We start from the raw sequence: 21,361 nt of genomic DNA, 5'->3' as shown, positions 1-21,361 counted from the left end.
CACAGCTATGTGTGGCCTCATCTCGTATACATTATCTCTTCACAAAGATACAGTATGTGTAGTATGTGTGTACGCTGTTCCATCTGTTTCTGTCAGAAATACCTTATTTTTGAACCCTGACCTCTGATCTGGAAGTAAAGGTGCTTTCATGCTGAACCTTTCCTATTCTCTTGAGTGGGTTTGAGTTCTGGTGCACTAGTGGTGTGTTTTTTTAATTTTTTTTTACATTTCTCTTTATCACTGTCTCTAACTGGCCTTCAGCTAAAGCTTGTGGTTTAACAGGGTTACTGAGTGACCACCCAGTTCTAGAACCTGGTTGTTAAAATGTCCAGCAGGGGGGTTTTAAAGTGACGTATTTCTTTTCGAGTCAATGGCCTTGCTGTCTGGCCCATGGTGCTGATAAGCTGAATCACATGTTGAGCCCATAATAAGCTGCCCATAGGTTCCTTTCAGCACCCTCAGCTTTCACTCCCAGCTGCATGTCTATACAGTGACCCCTGTGATTAGCACAGAGTTGGCCCCGAGCCAAGCCCAAAGATAAATATAGAATATCATCTTCCACACTGTAAATAACTGGGAATTTGAATGTGAGTTTTAGTATCAGTGTGCGCTGCAGACCTGCAGAGGAGGTAGTGCTTGCAACTTGATTGGGCTAACAGGAATGACCAGTTTAAAGAGACATTTGTCATCTTGAAATATTGAGCTTCTAAATCTCCAACCTTACAGATTTGGGTTAAATATGTGTTTAATCATGAGTGGGTGTAAATGATATATAGATGCATAGCTGCTTGAGTGAGAGGTGAAACCTATATGAGGCTTAATAGTTGGAGGTGAATGGAAAATCCACATCGGAGCAGTGTGCATCTTTTATTATTGTTAAACATTAAGATGTCAGTATTGCAGTATTACAGATTGTGCCAGCTGGCATCGTTTGCAAAAACTCCCCCCACGGGCACTGCTTTACTTATGTATTATTTTTTTATTCATTTAACCAGGAGATTTACCCATTGAGACTGAGGCCTTGTTTACAAGGGGGTCCTGGAAAACAACCAAAAAGCACAATCACAAAATACAAACAACACAATAAAAATGTGTGGTTCAAAATTAATCAGCAGCACAGAGAGATCAAGGAACAGAATACATAAGTGATATATCTATTTGTTAATGTGCGCTGAAGGAGAACCATTGGCAGGAGGTTCTAAGCAATTCCCATACATGATCTTTATTATCAGGCTCCATCTTCATATTGTGATGGAAAGAGTTACACGTCTTCGGGAGTTGAAATTCAAAAGTAAAGCCTTTATAAAACCTTAAACACAAAACAATAACAGTGAAAAAGCATAGTTTTCTGTACAGTACATTATGACAATGATGTGTCAAAGGGGAACACTCTAAAACAAATCTGCCACATGAATTATACCACACATCTAGGACCAATGTTTAGTGTTGTTTTAATCAATGACATAAGTGTGATTTGTTATTACTGTTGCAGTAATGCTCAATTGTCAAATTCGTGAAGTGATAACGTGGCCAGCCGTGCACCTAAGAGTTTAAAGTCAGTAGCTCTACTATCCAAGACAAAGAGGCAGCTTTTCACCATCCTATTTCTGGTGGAATTTGATACGCACTTTGAGCCAGCATTGTGTAATGTACAGTAGTTAACTGACTTGATTTAACGAGCTAGTCATCCACAGCAAACTTTCCTCCTGCACCTGTTTTTAAAAGACAGCAAGCTTTTACAGCTGTGTTAATTTTTATATCAACTAATGATAGGGAACGAATGCAGGGGAAAGAAAAGCAGGCTTCAATTCTTGTTGAACATTGTTTTTATTAAAAGATATCCGATTATACCTGAGCTTTTCATCATTCTGGGAGCACAGTCAGCTAGAACCAGCATGGTCAAGCAAGGCCACACAACTGGTGGGGAAATCATACATTATTTATGTCAAGGCATCTGTGCATGCACTGTGCTCCAGGCCACAGCTTGCGTTCTGCTGAAGACCTTCTCTGTGTCCCTTTTGCTGAAGAAGATCTTCTCTGTGTCCCTTCTGCTGAAGAAGATCTTCTCTGTGTCCCTTCTGCTGAAGAAGATCTTCTCTGTGTCCCTTCTGTCCACACTTCCACTTTTTAGTCTTTTTAAGTTTTTAAGTTGCTGTGGAATTCACTTACAATGGGTATTAAAAACGATATTACTTTATCTCAGTTTAAAACAACAACACAAAATCCCTTTTGGAAAATGTGTATAGAAATGTAATGGAAGACAATCCCCCAGAGCACCTAAAAACAAGCCAAGAACCCGTATCCAACAATCATGTACACTAGGGATTCCCTGAAGGAATAGTCATAGAGGCATTTGTCATTAACTGGTAGGGAAGTGGAAGCTTTTATAGCAATAGGTTTTGATCTTAGAAGCTTCCCTAATGGACATAGTTAATATGAGGTCATGGAGTACTCAACTTATATGATGAACAGCCTTTGGACATGATTCAAAGGGTGGATAAAGCTTGCAGCCAAATAAGGCTGATAAATTATAAAAAGCACAGTGTTCCTGCCATCATTTTCAAGACAGAAAACTTTTTCTCTAAAAAAGCTTTATGCATTGCCCAGTAGGTAAGACACATCAAAACAGCAGCAACAACAAAAACATAACAAATCAGTTGGAAAACTCCTTTAAGCATGGAAATCATAAGCAATACATGTAATTAGTTACATTGTATGTCCAAGTTTGTCCGATTTTGTTTTTGAAGACTAGATGAGTAGACTGCTTGTTTATCAACGAGGGAATGTGTCTTCAAAGTCAGTTGTTTCATAATCACACTTAAGGGGTTGAATTGATAAATCTGGATAAACCACAGCTGGATCTTTTGGGAATCCCCCAGGACTGCATCAACCACTTATTATTGGGCTTCATCCTTGTTGATTTTCCCAGTGCAGTAAAATTATCTAAAAAACAATCCGTGGCTTATCTTGGCATGGTATAGGTTGATCAAATCAGTATGCATTTCTTATTAATGGAGCATTTATCAATAACAAAAATATATAATGCATTTCCATTTTTGTGTGATGTATTTTCTATAAGTGGGGAGAAGAGCATTGAAACACACTCTATCATTCTACTGTAGTCATAGATCCCTGGATTTTTGATCTCATGCCAAGCCTTAAGCACACGTTGCCTGAAGCCACAAATGCATTTTTTCAAAAGTACTCCAGATATTATTCCCACACTTGTTAGCATCTGCCTGAATGAAATACACATCCGCAGCTTGCTACTTGAGTCACTTATAGTGGCTTGTGAGCAAACCATAGTCTATTGTGACATTATCTAGTGGTGTTGTGAGGCCATCACAGACAGACTGTGAAGAGTAACAGGCTGTTCAGATTGACTACTGGGGCCATATTCACTAAGCATTTAACCACTATGTTCAGGTTCCACCATTTCTTTGCAAATGTTACAGAACTAGAAAATGAAAACTAAAGTAATTGTTTTCTTTTAGAATGCTCATGTAAATGCTTTGTACATAGCTGGTGTCTGCCGATGCCTTGTTAAAGTCTTGGTCTCAATGAGGTGGATTGTCAGCAGACTAGTCATACTGGAAAACAAAGATCAACCCTCACTGTTCCATAAATCATAATGTAATGTTAATGAATCAAATCAATGACACAATCTCAGCCTGGGATCCAGCAAGCCTGCTGAGACATCAACTGCTTCATCTGCTATTGGCAACAACTCATAAGGGCGGCCCATATTTTCCTTTTGAAGAAATGCAAGAAAGAAATGGGTGTTTGGGATTGGAAAGGATTTCAGGTGGTTGCTATCAAAAGCTCTGCTTGAAACTGTAACGTCTCCTAACTGACACTGCTTTTCTCTAAAGACCATTTTTTAGTTTCTTTATTGAGAAATATAACTTTGAAACATGTCAGTTTAAATAGTAAAACATCTTCATAAAGGACTGGATTCCATTTAAATTCTAGGCATGGACATTGTCATTTAATAGCATTATAGTAGTGTTGTGACTAATGTCGATCCAGGTGAGATTTGTAAAGAAGCAGATAGGTTAATTGCTTTTTTAAAATAGATAATCTTAGGGGAACCACCATATAGATGTGTAACGGGTCTTTAAACACAGTGAAGCGTGCCCTTGCTGCTATTAACAACAGAGCTCAGCTGATATTCCTCAATAAGACTCAGCATCAATGCTTTTTGAACTTTTAGACACAAAGGGTTAGCTCTGTGACCCGAAAATCAAAGCAAATGACCCCTGACACTAGTTAATCATAATAACTGTCAATTCTTAAAAGTATTAAAGCCCGATTACCTCCCAGAATGATACCAGTCGCTCACTAGACTTTCTCTCCTTTGTCTTCTTTTTTTACAATGGCAACAATAAGCACCATACAGGAGTTGCATTCTGACCATTGTTCTATTCTAGGTTGTTATGTTATTCTTAACAATAAATGTACACATGAGGAAATGACATGCATGGTTGCAGAATTGTCATACCCTGCCTTGCTTGGAGATCAAACTAGGATGGTATGCCTGCAGTGAATAGCTGTGCACGTTCCCTTCTTTTTAATACTGTTGTGTTTGACTTGAGTTAAAAAGTCTGATGAAAATCTAAGTACTTTTTTTCAGGTTAGGGTTCTGATGAATATGGATGATTACAACCAGTGAATTGCAATGGATAATATGAATGATTTATTAGATGTTGGAACTGCCATATTATTGAATACTTGCCAGCAGGCAGTAGGGGGGTGGTCATTCACTCATTGACAAACCAGCTGCATGGTGGAGGCTATATGGCAAAATAATAATAGATGTACAGCTATGGCCAAAAGTTTTGCATCACCTAGAATTTTAGGATTGAGACATAATAAAATTAAATTAAAAACTATTTGAACATCATTATTTTAAGTGTATTTTATTATAAAAACACTTAAAAAAAAAAAGACATACCACGCTCACAGCATTGTATATGAAATAATTCAGAAACAAATCTTACTTGTAGAGAATAATGAAAAACTGTTGGTTTGTATTGTTCTACTAGTGAGGACTATTATGTGCTCATAATACTGCAGTTATTATGTGTTCTTTTAACACCATCTGTTAGTGCTATCTATGATATACAATATATAGTTTAGGATGCAGCTTAAGAAAATAGCTGATACAAGCTGAATATACAAGCTGGTTAGATAGAAGTGTGTTGTCTTGTATAGCATCCCAACACTAACCCTAACCCAAACCCTATCCCTAACCCTAACCCTAACCCCAACCCTGATGTCTATCCCAGCACTTCTAGTGGATTGCTGTTTTTAACTTGTGTACTCAAAACTGATTCTTACAGGGATAGTTTTGACAATTTGACAATTAAACTGATGTTTATGGCTTATTATATACATTAGGTAATATTAATATCAAATGACTTAAGTTGTTTTGTTTTTTTGTCACATAACCCGCATCTTATAATGATGGTAACTATTATCATTGATAACAATGTCATGCTCAAGTACATTATGCAGTTATCTATCATTACGGTCATGTGATTTACCAGTGAGTAGCATTTGGTTCATGTGACCAATTAATCAGTTAGATGGAAGGCTGCAGAGACTGTCTGGGGAGACAGACCTACTGTGGAGCCTTCAATACAAGGCTAATTGGAGCTAGTGGAAGAATTACTGTTTCTGATTTGTGCTGCTTTAGGCAGCTGTTAGAGGACTGTATTACAATGTTTCAAGTTTAAGGAATAGTTTCTTTCTGACCTCTTTCACTGGTGTCAAAGTGCCCCAGGCAACATCCCAGTACCATATAAAACCATATAATTAAATTGTATTTTCTTCAACCTGGGCATTCGTGGTAATGTATATACTAACTACCCAATCTACTAAAATTATTTTTTGTGATGAGAAACTATTTCAGTTTTTGGAACATATGGGACCATATTTTCAAAGTGTTTCCTTTATTCATTAATGAACTCCTATTTATTTTGATGGAGAGAGAAAAGAAAAACATGTTACTGTTACAAACACCCTGGGAGTGCTTAAGAGAACTTGAAAAATCTAACTTAGTTGTTTGGTTCCAGTTTTGTAACTTTTACTTCCTTCAAAAAATAGGAGTTGATTGTAGTTAATTAAAGACTTTGGAAACATGGCCCATAAGGTCAAACAAATCCTCTAAGGCACGACACAATGAGTAATTCAAGTTTGCCCACAAATGCACATCGTCTTTTTTTTTTTTACTATGAAATAAAGAAACTCTGGAAAAATATTTTGGCATCCTTAATATACTGTAATAGCTGAGTATGAAAAAGATTTAGTTTATTCTAGTAAAATAAAAAATAAAAAATCTCTCTCTCTCTCTACAGATATAGTCTTACAAGGTTTTTTTTGGTACTTTTTTGTACGTCGTTGCCCTGGCAGTAACCACCTGGACTCTGTACCTCAAATGTCTTAATTTCATCCCGTTTCTTACATAATGGGACATATTCACTGCAGGATCTTACCTCACTGAATGTCTTGCTGTCTAAAGTTGCACATGCTGTGTATGTTTATTCACACTGGCCCCATTGCAGTTGTGCATACATTTCTGCGTGTATTTCTCATCCTTGCCAAAAATGAGTAGCTCTGGGCAGTGCTAGGGTGTGTTCGAATGTGCTCTAGACATCGCCCTCACGAGACTCGCATCACAGGAATGTGTTCAGGCTCGGCACCAGCTGCTCCACAAACATACTCTGTCTGCAAAAACCTTCGACATATATTTTGTTTGAAAACGTCTTTACCAATTGCTTTCAGCTGCTATATCAGTGCATATCCACAATACATTATCCATTCACTTTGTGCAGTATAGCTGCCAATGTGTTATCCAAATCCTGATTATCCAAAACTAAACAGATATATCCAGTGTGCTGTATTTTACAAATATTTTCAATAAAATCATGTTCTACTAAATATTGGAGTGTATGTCTTCATCTGCTGAAATGCTAAATAAACGCGTGTAAGCAACGGAGCTCAAATTTAAATTGATTTCAGCCACAAATGAATGGGCCAACTACTCTCGCTTCCATTTGCTTTTCAATGTCATGATAAGACTCCAATATTAATAAGCTGCTGTAATTTTTATTTGACTGTAAAGGTTGGTGTATGAAACATGAGACAAATGTTGGAACAACTTGTTGTTGGTGAAATTTTCAATTAGTTTTCTCTAAGACTGTGTTACCCGATCCACACTACCTAAATTGTAACACGCAATCAACACACTTTGGAAACATGAAATTGCTATTTGTTTCATTTGCAATTAAGTTTTCAAAACCTGAGGATGTGTGTATTATTTAGGTAGTGTGAGTTGGATATTTGTTGCTGGAATTCTGCAGATGGGTAACACTGGTCTTGAGAGAAAGCTCTTGGCCCTGTATATTACTGATTTGTTTAACAGCTGACCCTACCTATCTGGATAGCTGTCTGTTCACACCAAGTGTAAAACCGCTTTGCAGTTTAAACGAGCCCACTGCTGAGTCGTGGAGTTGGACACTGCTCATAAATACAGCAGGGATTTCAATCTTTGCAGTCGCTAACACATTTGCACCAGATGTTAGCTGCAGCGTTCGCTCTTCAAAATATTTGAAATATTTTGGGCTTTTCAGTTAATTTCAACATGAAATGCACATGGCTTAAAATGTGGTACTGTTTCATTTAAATGTTGGAGAGCAAAAGCACATATATAAAAAGGTAATACAGTTTGATTTATAACTGGCTTATCACGGTTTGAAGACGACGCGATTCGCAGAAAAGACCAGCTTGATTTTACTGCACTCTTGACCAAACGCAAGCTGTTCACAGATGGACCCTCTTCTTTAAACTTCACTGCATCTAAAGATTGTGATTGCCTGATTCCAACAGCAGTGAGCTTCACCTAGCAGTGTCCCAAAATAATATACAAAAATGATATAAATAGTATTTCGTTTCTTTCACCTCTTGAGACCTGGGTTTGAATCTGGCTCAGGTCACAAGTGAAACTGAGAACGCCCAACTCTCCCAGTGCTAATTAGGAGAACTCCATTTTGTCTTCCAAAAAATGTATTTGTGAATTCAAATTAAATATACTGGATGGCAATGCCGTATGTAACTGTGCATATAGTTATACTACCTTCTTATGGGCATTAACAGTACTGCACCCACAGGAGTCCTCTAGTCTGTACAAGTTCCCATCCATGATCAGGCTATATTTCAAAGAATGACTCTGTTTATCTCAGAGTAATAGGGTTCTTGATTAAAACAAAACCCAACTCCATCATAACAAAGCCTTTGTCCAAGAGGTTTCAGTAATGCAGTTTGGAAGACATTTTACTTGTGCTCTGATTAAAGAGCTGAATTTTAATTGATTTAAATCCCCAGATATCTTATTTTTTATTATATACCCCAGTACCGACTGCAATTAGAAAAAGGAACAGAAACATACCCATTTTGCAGACTTGTTGATTTGGCTTTTAATTATAAAACCTATCATCCATCTCTGTGCAAGTTGTACAGTCTGTTATTTATTTTTTTAATTAAAACCAGTAGTGAGCCATGTTTCCATGATTTAGATGCCTCCTACCTCCCAATGCACTTTGAATAATGCTGCTCTACATTCATTGCATGGTTTGAAGATGAGAAAATCTAAACAGACAAGAGGAGGTGTCACAATAGTAATTCACTTGACACTCAATGGCTGCCTCAACAACATTGACCTTTCCTGTTCAATGGAACTCTTCTGGTGGCTTCAGCAAACCATATTCTTCCATTTATTGCAATCCGCTTCTGCAGCCGAAAGAATCTCGCAGCCTTCGAGAGCAGCCTAGCAGAAAGAAACATCTGTCTTCTCCCATTGTCTAAATCTGATTTAGGTTTTCTGACCATTTATGGCGGCCCATTTAAGTGTGTGGGCAAAAGCAGTTTCCGAAAGTGCCCCTAAGAATGTAGGATATTCCATTAGCTGTAAACTTGAGGAGGCGTGATTAAAAAGCTTCTACTTCTATTGAGACCCATCCAATCTCTGTGCAGGCCTAGCCACTTTGGGGTATCTTTTAACAAAAACCCAATTCTTCTGCGTTTCCACATATTTTCCTAAATTAGAGGCAATAAAGACCTTGGAAAAGTATGGACAATGTATCTCTGTAGACCAGTCAATTTGTAGAACAAATTTCTACAAATTGTCCTGGTGAACACTGGTAAAATGATATGCCCTGGCATCAGCAATGCCCTATCCTAGATACCAGTGGTACACACTCAATAACTGTCTATTGATGCTGAATGGTGATGACATTGAAATGTATATATCCACTGTGTAAATATTGTTTCTGCAATGTGTTCATTGTGTGCTTATCGTGTATGTGCCTTTGAAACTGTTTAACACAAATACACCTTGAATGCACATGTCAACAAAGAGGTAATAAAGAAAAGAAAACACAGCCACTGACATACAGATTGCCATGACAACACTACACATTTTAGGTTAGCTTTACTGAGCTCAAAAACAACTAAAAGGTTCATTCAAGCCACCCCAAGTTGAAGTATATAATATTAGTTTTCCCCTTTATGAAAAATGGTACACACTCGGCACTGGAACAAAAGCATAGTCCCTTGGTGACATACATTTAAGTCCTTAACTCAGAACAAACGAATCAGAACATGATGAAACCGTAAATGTATCTCAGCGATGAGTCTGGATATTCAAAACATTATGAGAAAGGTCTCTTCTGTTACAAATGATGTAATGTTTACTTTCACCCATCTTGGACAGATAATAGGTTTAAATATAGCTCTAAAGTATTTTGATTTGCACTGCATATTTGTAGAATTAAACAGTTTCCCAGTAGGAACCCAAGAGCAACAGACCAATGCAGTTCATTGCCTGATAGTCGGCCTGTCACTGTATTGCCCTCTGTCTGGTTTATTACTGAGAAATATGGAGGCGGTCTGGGTATCGGCTTTTTAATGAATCATCTCTCTTAATTGTGCTATCAGATTTTTCTGTTCCAACTCGCCCTCATCAAAACAAGTGACTGAACCCAGTGACACTCTACAAAGGGGGCATGTCAAAATCTAATTAGTCATGTTTATGTTCCGAGAGGATATAGATGTATGAATCATACAGCACGAGTCAGGCTAGATTACAGATCAAACATCTCTGGTCTGCCAGCTACAGCAGCAACGTGCATGCTAATTGAAAATGGCTGTCTGAACTGTCTTCTGGTAAGTGTCTGAAATACTATCTAATCATTAATCACCTTGTGTATTGAAACAAGGCCACCTTGAATGTTCATAAAACAGATGTTACCGTAAAAAAAAAAAGGTTTCTTTACACTCCATTGCAAATGGTACTGGAGAAGGTGTTCACCTATGGTGTGCTTTTTATGACTTCTCTTCACCCCTCCAAAGAAAATAAACAAATGAAGGAGAGCTATTTAAAAGTGCTTCGTGCTCATATTAACAAAAGGACAATTAGCATTTTTCAAAGTAACAGGATCCTGTGTTGTCCTGACTCTTGTATTTCTTGGGTCTTGATGGTTTCATGGGGAATTGGATGGATTACTTTTTTGGTTTTCTTGTTGCTTGCTGAGCTGGTTTCCAAAAGCAATGTAACAAAAGTTCATTTTCACTATAAACAACAGACTGCAGTCTTTTTTCAGAAAGGGTTATGAGAAATGACCAAAATGGTATGACTTAGTTTGCCCCTTGGTAGTACTCTCGATAGATGAATGTAAAATAAAGTCACACATGGTAAAAGTACTGGTTTCAACCCTTTTCCCCAACTGGTACTTTTTTATATATTACATGCGTTTTATGATTGCTACTGTGTGTGCTATTGACATCATCCCTTCAGGGGGCAATGTATTAAAACTGAAATAGGTTAATTGCCCAGGGAAGACAGAGTTTAACAAGAAGTGATAGCACATACAGCTATGGCCAAAAGTTTTGCATCAGCCTATAGAATGAACTCATTTTGCTTCATAAAGTCGAATGAAACCTGCTGGCGTCAGCCTGAGCTCACTGGGTGCCTGGCCAGTAGGGTCTGCTATAGTGCGATGAGGAGAAATAGTCCCTTCTGGTTTTGTTTCCCTTACCAAAGGGGATGCCAAGGCTGATGCGACGCTCCCCAGCGAAGACCAGCGACTTCGCACAGCCAGGACATGAACCTGCACTCCTCTGGCTGTATGACTCACCCAGCACACCACGCCACCGTACTTTTACCAGATGAGCCACTCTTACCTTCATTTTTTTCAATACCAATTGTATAGAAGCAAGTGGAATCAACACAGTTTAAGGGTCATAATATCACATGATAATTTATCATGGACCAGGAAGCAAAAAAAAACAAAACATGGAAAACAACAGAAGCCTGTAATAAGAAATGTCATTATTAAAAAAGGTAAGTAGTTGAAAACTATTAACAATAGCATTTTATCTGTATTTTCTGTAAGGTACAACATCTTATTTTTCTTATGAACACAGCAACTTATCTGCGCCTACTGTTTCTCATCACAAGCAGCACTGAGACAAGGCCACTTTTCATGGATGACGGTTCATGTCTCTCTAAACAGTAGCAGAGCTGGTGGCTCCTGAAAAGATTTATAAAAATGGTTTGTAAAGCGCTTTCAAGACCATTCCCACAGACCACACTGGAGCTGCGTAAATTATTCAGTGACAGAGCATCTAATCCCTCCTCTTCACTCTTGAGGAACTGTTAGCAATGTTATGTCTGAGAAAAAAATACATAGCTTGTAGTTTTGAATAGATATTGACAGACACTATTCATCTTCATAGGGTAGCTGATAAGATGTCCCTCTGAGCCCCTTGCTACAGAGATGGGATGCAGCAGTGTTTTCTTTTAAATAAACACCAGAATATTCCCAGGTCTATCCTTCTCCAGCACATACATATTACATATTTAACTATGATAAATACTACATATTGAACTGTGATTTTCTAAGCTGCAGGATTTTCTGAGATCCAGCACTGTTCCAGCTGAGACTGTTTCTCTCATGTGCTGCAGTGGAGTAGATGCTTAAGCCTATATTAAAGCCAGACATATTGGCTTTGGAGAGTGCCAAACAAAATGCCAGGCTGTACTACTTCCTTATTTGGCTCATACTAACGGGCCTGTTTCTAACACTTGAGGAAGCTTGACAGATCGTTTTCTTCCCTCACTGGTTCAGGGTAGAGATATAGGTGCCTATGCATTGCCAAGCAGAATAATGAACATTTTAGCTTGGAAAAAGGCAACACATTAGTTTACAGTGCACAGTCCAATGCAGTATTTTGCTTGGATTCAAATGATGGTCGTTTCAAATGATTATCACGATGACACAGATGCACTGTTTTTTTTTTTAAACTAGTTGGATACCGAAGCAACGACTAGAAAACACTACCATACGTTCCTCAGTCATTTAAAAAAATGTGCAGTCAGGCTATTTAATGGTAGGCAGAAACCAATCCTTCTGTGATAAACACTGTAATGAGACTCCACCATTAAAAACAGAGCTGCAGAGGAATTGTAATCTACATGGCCTTGCCTTGACACCCTGTGCTTCCAGATTTAAAGATGTACAGGAATCGTTTTTGATAACATGGTGTTATGTAGAATCCTAGCATGATCCATGCCTTGGTAAAGTAAAACTGTCCCCTAATCAAGTGATACATTTTACAATAGAACCAATATTTTGGATTCATGATTGAACTATTGCACAATGAGTACTGTTGAGTGCATTATTTGATGGGTGAATAGGGTATTAGTCTGTTGTACACAGCATTCAATATTGAAGTTGAGATTGTTAGGATACTGAAATGTGGCATGAGTTCTTGTCAAGTGGCTCCATTTTTGTTGAACTGCAGAAAGATATGCTGTTATGCAAATATTTAAAAATGCATTTATAAATGTGTAAATCAATATGCTATAAACACTATTAGACAGTTAATGACAATAACAGGTTGCAACAATAGCAGTGCTGTAAATCATGTATCTGAGGCACTGATAAAAACCTTTTAAATGTTTATAGATGCTTATACATTAATCTTGAAGCTATTTGAGAGCCAGGGGCCCACTTGTACTATCAGGGATCTCTCTTGGGCTGATGGACATTTCCTAAATATTACGAGTGTTTCTATTTTAGTTAAATATTGCCCAATTAAAAAATATCTCTTGCTGGGGTGATTTAATAAGACACTTTCAAAAGACAGCTTCAATTGTGTAAGGCAGCAGAACCTGTCGGAATGTCTTGGAATGGAACGTTCTTAATGGCTCCCCTTGGGGGAATGCTCTTTATCAGACTAGCTAAAATGCAATTGGAAAGGAGCCTGCTGCTAAAGCCAGTGCTGCAGAATCGCAGTCCTTGGCAGCACTTGGTACTGGCTGGGGACCAAAAGGATTTAAACTGTTGCATTCTCCAGCAAGCTCACTCTCTTTCGCATGCCACTTTGCAAAGTTTAACACAGGACCCTTACAGTTAAAGCGCTCAGGGAAAAGGTTCAAACTGGAAAACCACTTTTCCTCTTTTGAGTTACAAGCAGGACAGGACCTTGATCTTGAACTTGACCTTTGACATTACCTGCGTCTACCATGTGTTCCGCTAACTCTAATGAACGCTGACCGCTGCCTCTTTGGGGGGCCAGTTTTATTGGAGTTCTAAAGTGTTCTACTGTGCAAATGCAATCTTTATTATTCTTTCAATTTTATGAGCTTTCTTCCCTGTATCAGCCATTTTTAGGACAGTTGACATGATGATGTTTTTTAGTTTATTAACTGTTAACAACTATCTTACTAAAACAGTAACTTTGTTAATATGTTTTTTAATGTATAGTAAACCATTTATAAACTATTAAAAGTATAAATAACAAAACATGATCTACTTTGCTAAACATTACTGCTATGACATTTTTTAAAGTGCCTTTTCAATCAATCGATCAATCCTTTATTTAAATAGCGTGTTTCATACAAAGAGTAAATCAAAGCACTGTACAGGACAAAACAGAAGAAAATCTAAATACAATTCAGTTTAAAAAAATAAATAAATTACTTTGTTTGTTTGTTTTTTAGCACTACTGAATGTATTAAGTGTGATTTATCAGGTAGCACTAATGTAGGTATTCACAGTTATGGATGATGTGTTTAGAACAAACAGGACCTAAATCAATCAGACCCATCTTGCTTCAGCATTGTGAAATAAAAACACCACAACACAACATTTGCAATATGAAACACAGCAAACACAGGGCATGTACTGTATGCTAGTGCCACTCAAGTGAGACGGGTAACCCTAATGAATCGGGCAGCAATCCTTTGCCATACCTAATGTGGGCAACATCTAAAAGCAATGCAACATTTTCTTTTAAATTGAATTTCTGACAACAGTTATTACTTTTTTTATTTCAAGGTCACCCTCCATTACTTACTCAATCTGGACATACATCATGTACGACCAGTTTGTTGTTTTTTTTTTAACAACTTTTCAAAACCAAAGGGGATCCTATAATTGAAGGTAGTGTGGTAACGTGCTGCATGTGTTTCTAGCTTGATTATCATTTAACTGCTTTTTGCTATCAAGCGTGAATCTAATCAGAACTGTTAGTTTTGTTTATTCTATTCAGTAAGGCATCTTAGAGTAAGTTGTGTCTACTTTCCAAGCTTTCCAAGCCAATGACACTAACACCTGAATAAACTGGCCAGCAAAGGAATAGGACATTTGTTCAGAAGGTCGATTATTGAATTAAGGAAAAATATCTTTCAACTGAAACTTGAAAGAACAAGGGAAAACGGTTGTATGACGTAATACAGGGTTATAGAACGGCGAACGTCTGTGTGTGAGAGTAATATCTGCACTAGCAGAAGTGAACGGACTGAGGTTGAAAGTCCAGGTCTGTTTATGGGCTCCACAGATGCTAGCAGTCCTACATATACACAGCGTGATCTGTGTGCTTCACATCTGGATCCATGTATACTGTTTAATTTCATGCTTTTTGATTCAGTCAACATGCAGATTGTTTTTTTTGTGATACTCCTCTTGGCAAGCTCCGGTTTAGTGCACATCAGCCTTGGCGTATGCAAACTAAATTCCGTCATCTAATTACCATAGATATTTGAAAATGTGTTAGTCAGTTAGTTAATATACTGCAGCAAACCTCCCAGGTTTCCAATGTGATCATCTCATTCTCTGGGTCACATTCTGAACATTGGCTTTAAACTTAAATTAAACAAGACTACTTCCAGAAGAAGAATCTTGTAAATACTCTACTATGACAGTAAGTGAGTTCTCTGGTGTACTACACCAGGTCACTGGTCTAAAACAAGGCTCTGTTCCATTCAGTACCTTGCTTTTTAGTGGCAGAAGTAATAAAATCCATATTGTAAATTTCTGAACACCACAATAATATCCCATGTGAACCAGGGTAGTCTGGTTGGATCAAGAAAGCAGTATACCTGCCAAAGCTGATTGCATTAGTAGAGTTTCTCATTAAACACAACTGAGACCAGTCTAAGGAACAGCTTCAAAGGAATGTCAGCATCCTTAACACAATATATGAAGCAGAAACCGAGGACTGAACCCTGGGCTCCAGGTTCAGAGACAACATGCTTTTCTAAGAGTCTGTACCATTAGTGCAGTAGTGGAAGGAGTTCCTGACATGAAGTTCATATCGGTGCACTGATCATGATAATATCAGCCTGGCTTTGTGCTCTTTAACCCACTAATCACTGCCTGGGCCTCCAGGACGCAGAGCACATTGTGAAACAAGCGTGTTTTCCTGGATTGGGTCAGGGCCATTCAGTTGACAGCTTTTGATACATTTTGTTCTCTGAGCTTGACAAACTTATATAATAGGTTGGCTAGATTCACTTCACTCCTTTGAATTCAACGCACATCATTGTGATATGTTGCAAAAACCCAACCGGCGCCATGTGAGGTCCATACATAAGATGAGCTGGCTTAAGAGCTGTAGGTTTTATATTTGTCAAGGGACTTTACAGCCCTATATTTGTCAGATTTAATTGATTCCTAGAATGCCACTCATGACAAGGTTTCAGGAGTAATAATGTATGTTTCCCAGTCTGGGGAATCTATATGATTTAAAATACGTTTTCTTGGATTCAATATTTGTATAAGTACAGCAAGAATATAACCAAATGGTAAGAGAGAGCACCATTTCTAGCATATCAGCAGGCTCACAACAGCTCAGATTTCAGAGATCCAATCTTAAACTCTGTGACCTTTTCTGGTTCAGCTCTCCGCAGTAACACTGAACTTCACTTTCAGCCAATTAGTGCCGAGGACTATGAAGCCGACAGCCCCGGCTGATTTCATATTTTATTCGGATTTCCAGCAACCCCAAGACAATTAGTTCACAGTCAGAATCCTTTAGCTCTGACAAGAAGCAGAAATAAGAAAATTAAAAAAACTACATTCTGGGAAAGTTCAAATTGAAATTGAATCGTCACTAACTCACATCTCTTAAACTTTATGGCTATTTTAACATTGACTCTAGCATGATCCTAATTGGTCAAGCCACATTGTATATCAGAGAAGTCCCTCACATTTCTAACTTTTTAGTAACTACAGTATAGAATGGATTCTACTACTGTCTTTACCCTTATACAAGTGTACTGTGGTATACCATGGTAAAAGCAAAGCAAATTAGCACAGTGTAATAAAGAATAGTAAAAGCATGGTAAAGAGCAGGCCTGCAAAGTAAAGTAAAGTACAGATAAATTGGGTATAGCCATTAGAAAGCATGGGAAATTTCAAAATTACCGTGCAAATTTACCAATGTAAAATTTCTTAAGGCTAAACATATAAAACTAGCATGTAAACTGTCAGTAATATGTAACGTTTTCTTAGTTTTGCTGGCTGTTGTGAAAGCGTGTTCTGTTACTAATACAGGGCCTTCTTTGACAGACTACATTACTTCATGCCTTTGCATTTCCAGTGGAGTTATGCAAGGAATGGGATAGTTTTGTTATATAAAGTGACACAAGTGCTGAGACTTTTTTTATATCTCTTTTTTATGAGTTTGGCTGAAGAAGTAACATTTTATGAGATAAATTAGGTCCAAATGTGTAGAATTCCATCGCATCAGTTCTTGTAAGAAGCACTACCGACGTGCTCTCCAGAAATACAGAATTCAGCCAGAAAGGACTCACGACATCACAAGTCATTACTGTTTACTTTCTGGCGCCAGTAGCCAGTGTTCACTCTTTTACACATTATGTAATTATTGTTTTTTCTAAGTTGCTTCACATTTTAGAGCCTTTTCCTTTAAATTGCTGTAAAATATCATGGTACTTTTAGCACTATGTCAGTGGTAGCTGCATTTTACAAGATGCAGATGGTAATGAAATTCAGACGGCTCCTTTAATCTGCTCACATCATTATCACAAAATGATTACAACAAGGGCTGCAATGGACAGAAGGAATGTCATGAATTCAGATTTCAGTTCAAGCCAGGTACTAAAGAGCCTGTGGATTGCGTGTTTGCATTTCTTTTTTCTTTGCTTTGACAAGCTTCCCTTTCTGTTTTTCAGAAATCCGTTTTCTGTTTGCCATTTGAGTAGAACAGCTGTTCTAAAAGTCTAAGAATGATAATTATTAAAAATACCCTCTAAACGTTTACCACACTGATTTTCCAAAACAATGCATTTACCATAGTTGACCTTGGTTTACTGTGTTTTTAAATATTCTTTACAATGTTTACACTACCGATGCTTTACCAATCTTTGCTAAGCTTTTACTATAGTAAACCTTTATGAAGGTGCAAATGGGTTGTTTGGCTTCTAACTGGATGATAGGAGGCTGTGTGGTCCAGTGGTTAAAGAAAAGGGCTTGTAACCAGGAGGTCCCCGGTTCAAATCCCACCACAGCCACTGACTCATTGTGTGCCCCTGAGCAAGTCCTTGTGCTCCGTCTTTCGGGCGAGACGTAGTTGTAAGTGACTTTGCAGCTGATGCATAGTTCACACACCCTAGTCTCTGTAAGTCGCCTTGGATAAAGGCGTCTGCTAAATAAACAAATAATAATGATTATTTACACTGGGCTGCAATTTAAGGAATAGGGCAAAAAACACCTCAGATTAATTCAGTCCCCTCCCTAGAACTGGACCAAAGCCCATTCTTCGCCCATCAAAAATCTATTGGATAAACTGGAATGAAAGACGATTATGCAAATAGTTGGTCTGCCAGGAAACAAAGATGAACTTCTTCCAAGTGCTTCAAGATGAGATGGCCAAGATGCTATCTAGTTTACAAAACAATGGTGGGAAGCAAGCCTAGATATGTTAGTGCTATCCTAAGGGCCAAGGAAAAGTTTTCACATATTTCAAGTATATGTCCAATAAGCCTCCTGGAGCCACTGGTGTCTGTAATAATTAAGGCTCTAGTGGTATCCACACGTTCAGGCCTTAGCTTCAATTCCTCTTACTCTCTCTCTGAATTATTATCATTGTGTGTTTTCCATCACACTTTAACCAACGTCAGTCAGTGTCAATAAAACTATTAATACTGCACATTGAATTAAACAACTTGAAATGTTCATTTAAGGGCTTCTACACACCAAATGTAATTCTGGTGACATCCAGATATAAATGTGGATGAACTAACTTATTTTCTGTGGAATTCATATAAAGTGAGCATTCATGTGACATTTATATTGGTGATGTTCAAAAAACGTTCTTATTTATGATGACTTATTGTTAGTTTGTAGTTTAAGAAGGAGTTATTGTTTGCTTCTTTTGAATTTAAATCATAGGTGTGTTCATATATAATTACAATTGAAAGCGGTAACGAAATTCCTGACTTTGAAATAAGCAAAAAGGCAAACTTGACCAAAAGCTGAATATATCTATGATTGAATATGACATGAAATCAATAGAAATATGTTCAGTTTTACATAACAGAAAAATAAATAAATATGGGCCAGACTTCCTGAGCATATTTTCACACTGCTTGTTTGTGAGGATATCTTAATAAAAGGCATGGAACTTAACCTGTAGGCCAAGTACTGGTACTCCCTCCCCCGTTTCAGTGTATAAACATTAAACTATGAAGTCATGAAGTCATTCTACTCAAAAACAACACATTACAGTACAGCACAGAATTGATTACTGTGTAGGGGGTTGTATTTCAGAGCCTTACTTCAAATTAAAAATTAAAGGTGTGTTCTGCAGTGCTGTGTGCAGATTACACAATAATCAATGTACCTTATGAAATAATACATTGTAAAACAATCGAAGCAGGTACAGTCTGCTTGTTCTCATTTTCTGACTGAGTTCTGTGTTCAAACTCTTGCCAATAAAAGAGCTGTGCACTGATCTAATTATAGAGCCAGCAATCAAGACAGAGACAGAAACATCTATATAGGTGTACCTGTGTGTGTGTATCAGGGAGGCTTTGTAAATCCACTTTCCCAATTGTATTTATCATGGGATATGTCTAAGCTGCTCCATTAAAACTGGATTGCACGATGGTAATACATGAAATAAAAATGTGTTATGTTAAGATCACGAGATAATTTATTTTGTGATCTTAACATAATGGTTGAAATGTCGAGATCCTGAGATCATTTATCATGTGATCTTGACAGAACACATTTCTATTTTTTTTCCCACTGTCCTTAATGAGTCACTGTAGATTTGTAACCAAACAATTGCAACATTTTATATTGAGAAACTTAGGACATTTGGGAGTCTCAGAGAGTTCTATATAAAAAAAAAGGTTAGTGTTCTTTAACACTGTGTTCTAGAATAGAATGGAATGGAATACAATCGAAGGGAAACTGATATGTTTTATAATAAGGAAAAAGTATAGAGGTTGGCACTTCTACATTATTCATACAGGTTGATAATTGTTACTACTATTTTTTAACTACAGATTTACTTTTGTGTCTATAGAGACGAGAAGTTCGTTTTAATAAGGGCAGGGGATAGCAATGCCCCAGGAGGTGCAGAGGAAGGTATGAGGTCTGTAGATTTAAGAGCAAACATTCTTTAAAGAGTTTTAAATTAAACCTCCTGTGACTTGTTGGGTTTTGGTTTTAATGAGTGCTGGCAACATGAAATACAATATTAATGTATCTGCTGGTTAAGCCATTGGAACCATTGCCATGCATACTGACTGCCCTCTAGTGGCTCATACGATTGTTGTAACCTGACTGTATTTGGCTCACTGAATCTGTCCATTGCTGTTCTCATTTCATTCTAGTGGTTGAGTTTGTCTTCTGGGGGCAATCAACTCTTCAGGATCACTAACAGTGTGGTTTTGCAAGACAGCCGGTAAAAGGCACACAAGTCTAAAGCACTTTCATAGGCAGATGTAACAAAAGTGTAAGTCTAGTATAACTACAGGGAAGTTTTTATTCAAGAATAAAAAAAACAGTTGACATAAGTGTGTATCGCACAATTTTGATTGACATCTCTCAACCTGTGCTAAATTAGGCAGAAAATTCGAGGAGATAAACTCAAAGCACTGCACTGACTGTAAAGAGAGAGAGAGGTTTACATTTACCTGACTTGATTACTAGTGGTAGCTTACACTGACTGAAGGATGATATAAATGTGGTGTTTACCGGCTTAGTTTTTTGGAGATGAGTTGAAGAGATGTTCCTGTCAATCAAATTATATTTGCAGATGTATTTACATTTTCCTGCCTGAAACTTTATATGGGAACTTTACACAGCTTGACATTCAAGGTAAGATTGCAAAGAATCATGTCCTGTAAGTCACATTCATTCCAATAACTATCTGCTCCAAAATGGAATTTCAGACCACTTGTGAAGTTAGTCATGTCTATGATTCAGATGCAGGAGATAGGGCTGTGCATGCTAACTTTCCCTAAAAATAAATCTGTGATTTCACCACATTCTTATCCCAGTTGTAACTGTATGGCGGGGAGCACACTGGTTAGTGGCCAGCTTCGGCTGCTCCATCACCTTTCTCATACTGCAGATTTTATAGATTACCACATGGAATTTGCAGTTCACAGTGCTTTACCATTGAGAAACATGTTTTGTTTTTTTTAACAATATTATTATATTTTTCCAGTGAACTATAAGAAGAGTGCCTTTGCACAATGTAAAAAGAAAACTGCAAACCAACCTTTCAATGTTATTCTTGTTAAAGCGCATAACTTAAGACATTCTAGCACATAAGTCCAGCCTTCCATTTGCCAAACAATTTAGTCTCATGAAGGTGGAAACATATTTTAGTGAAAGATTAAATATGATTGTTGTCAGGAAGGTGTTTCAATGGAAACATGGAAGGTGTTCCATTGAAAACACAGCCATGCCTGTGCTCCAGCAGGCAGATGTGTATCAGTGGTGAGTATTAGTTTCAGGTCCGGCCAGCCTTGTAT

The sequence above is a fragment of the Acipenser ruthenus genome, chromosome 15, assembly GCF_902713425.1.
Source record: "Acipenser ruthenus chromosome 15, fAciRut3.2 maternal haplotype, whole genome shotgun sequence".
In the NCBI taxonomy this organism is placed as follows: domain Eukaryota; kingdom Metazoa; phylum Chordata; class Actinopteri; order Acipenseriformes; family Acipenseridae; genus Acipenser; species Acipenser ruthenus.
Note: the sequence above shows the minus strand (reverse complement) of the source record.